The sequence below is a fragment of the Chrysochloris asiatica genome, unplaced genomic scaffold, assembly GCF_000296735.1.
Source record: "Chrysochloris asiatica unplaced genomic scaffold, ChrAsi1.0 scaffold00081, whole genome shotgun sequence".
Lineage (NCBI taxonomy): Eukaryota > Metazoa > Chordata > Mammalia > Afrosoricida > Chrysochloridae > Chrysochloris > Chrysochloris asiatica.
Window position 1 is genome coordinate 11,992,277 of NW_006408599.1, and position 3,294 is coordinate 11,995,570.

Genomic DNA, 3,294 nt, shown 5'->3' on the forward strand with positions numbered 1-3,294 from the left:
GCCACAGTGAGATTTCTGAGCTCACTGAGTCACCCCCAGAGGTAGGATGTTCCCCTTTGTGCACCCAGAGGCCTCTGTGATTGGGCAGGCCACTCTGTGGCTGCTCTAGAAAAAAGTCCTTAAAAATATTTTAAAACCACACATACCTCCCGCCTTCTGGGCCCCTTCCTCAGTGGAGGTTTCAGAAAGAAAAGCAACCGTTCAGCTTAGCACTTCCTACACCTGCCATTACAGCAGGGGTGAGAAGGTGCCTGGTGCACCAAAATGGGGGCCACTGTTTCAGACTCACTGCAGATAGGGCCAGAAATGTGAATTCTGAGGAAATGATTTCACTCTCTTTTTTTAAGTCCTTTTTCTCCCTAAGTTTTATTTTGTTGTTGTTGAGAATATATAGCAAAGCATACACTATCATAGATTTGTGTACCCCCCCCCGCCCAGTATGTGTCAACATGGGTGAGTCATGATTCTCAGTGGTTTTGCTGGGCCTGCAGATGATGGAAGGACACAAGAACCTATCCCTAGAGCTGACAGAAAGACAAAGCCTTCACCTAGAGCTGGCACTCTGAATTTGGACTCCTGAACTGAGAGAATAAGTTTGTGTGTATTACAGCCATCAGTTTGTAGCATTTCTGTTACAGCAGCACCGGGTAACTGAGACTTACAGTTATAGTTCAGTGACACGGATTGCATTCTACAGGTTGTAGACCATTCTTGCTCTCCCTTCCTGAGTTGTTCCTCTCCTATTAATATAAACTCACTGCTTTATTATCTGATTTTTCGAGTTGCCATTATCAATTTGGAGGCCTGGTGTGGCGCTGCAGTGTTAAACCATAAGGTGAATTTGAACCACAAGGTTATTGGTTCAAACTCACCAGCCACTCCTTGGAAACCCTATACAGGGTTGCTATGGGTCAGAACTGACTCGACGGCACTTAACAACAACAATAACAATTATCAATTTGATCTCATATGATTAATTAGACTAAACTATTGTTTGGTTTTAAGGTAACTTCAAGGGGATATTTTCTGTTTAAGGTTTAAAGATGATCTCAGAGCAATAATTTCAAGGGCTCATGGATCCAGATAGTCTAGTTGTCATTGTTGTTAAGTGCCATCGAGTTGGTTGCGACTCATAGTGACCCTGTATAGGGTTTCCATGGAGTGGCTGGTGAGTGTGAACCACCAACCATGTGACTCAAACCTACCTTACAACCTTAAACTACAGTGCCCTACCAGGACAGTCTTGAGTCCATGTGAATTTGAAACTGTTCTTCATGTTCCTCCTGTTGATCAGGATTCTTCCATGAAATCTGATCAAAGTGTTCAGTCATGGTAACCCAGCACCATCCAGTTCTTCTGGTATCATGGCCAAGGTGGCAATTGTTCATAGTGGCCGTTAGACACACATTCCATTCCCTCCTCCTATTCCTGACTTCTTCCTCTGTTGCTCCAGGTGAATAGCCAACAGCTGTTGTGCCTTGGATAGCCACTGGCAAGCTTTTAAGTCTCCAGACACTGCAGACAAAATTAGGAGGTAGAACAGAAGCGCAAAACATGTTATTAGGCTAATTAACTGGAATGCCCTACGAAATCATGACCTAAGCCTTCATCCCAAGGAGCCAAATCCCATGAGGTGTTTGGTTGTCATAAGCAGCCTCTGCATTACTCGCTTTTGTTTGCTTGTTTGTTTTTGTCATCATTGTAAGTGTGTCTATCACACAACTTCTGCCAGTTCAACTTTTTACTTATTGAAACAGTTTCAATAACTGTCTATGCAAACCTACACTTAATCAATGTGATTTTTTTCATCACCATTAGCCCTCCTTTTTCTCCTCCCTGCCACCCCTGGTAACCACTAATAAACTCTTAGTCTCTATGCATTGACCTTTTCTTGTCTCTTTCTCTAAGTGAGGTTGTTTGTGCCCTTTAGTGATTAGCTGATTTCGCTCAGCATAATGTCTTCAAGTTCCATTCATACTGTAGCATGTTGTGTTGTTAGCTAAGCGCTGTCAAATTGGTTCTAATTCATAGTGACCCTGCATAGGGTTTCCAAGGAGTTGCTGGTGAGTTTGAACCACTAACCATACTGTTAGAAGTCCAGTGCTTACTCCACAGTGCCAGTCAAGACTTAATTTTTCCTTCTGACTTGAGTAGTATTCCATTGTATGTACGTACCACGTATTATTTATCGATTCATCTCTCGATGGTCATTTTGGTTGTTTCAACCTTTTGGCTATTGTGAATAGCGCTGCAGTGAACATCGGTGTACAAGTCTGTTTTCAAGTCTTTTGGGTATGCCTCAGAGTGGATTACTGACTCATATGGTAGTCCTGTTTTTAGATTTTTAGTTAACTGCCATACTTACCAAGGTATGTGGATATATATATATATAAAGGAGCTCTGGTAGCGTAGTGGTTACGAATCGGGCTGCGAACCTTAAGGTCAGCAGTTCGAAACTACCAGCCGCTCCGTGGGAGAAAGATGAGGCTTTCTACTCCCGTAAAGATTTACACCCTCGGAAACCCTGTACAGGGTCACTATGAGTCGGAACCGACTCGACGACACTTAACAACAACAACAACATATATATACACATACACACACACATATCCCTAGGTATTCTAGTGGGAATTAAATGGTATCTTAATGTTGTTTTGATCTGCAGCTCTCTGATGGCTTAATGACACTAAGTGATGTATTTGGTGACCATTTGAATGCCCTCTTTGGTGAAATGCCTATTCAAGTTCTTTGCCCATTTTATGATTGGGTTATTTGTTGTTTTGTTGGTAAATTATCTAAATTTTATTTATTCGATTCTTATAAATAAAGATATATAGTTTCTGAAGAGATTCTCCCAGTTGGTAGCTTGTCTTTTCATGTTTTTTGGTAAGGTCTTTTGATAAGCAAAAGTTTTAAATTTTAATAAAGCTCCCATTTATTATTTTGTCTTACACAGTTTATGCTTTTATTATATTAGATAATCCATTGTTGAAAGCGAGACATGTCAGCATTGCCCTGCTTGTTCTTCTAAGGAGTTTATGGTTTTAGTTTGTACATTTATATCCTTAACCCGTTTTGAATTTGTTTTTGTATATGATGTTTCATTTTTCTGCATGTGGAAACCCAATTTCTCCAGCACCATTTGTTGAAAAGACCCCTTTTCCCATCAAATGGAGTTAGCACTCTTGTCAAAAACCAGTTGACCATAGATGTGTAGATTTCTGCTCTGTCAATGCTATCCCATTGGTCTGTGCATCTATTGTTATACAGGTCCCCGGAGGAGGCTCTAATTAA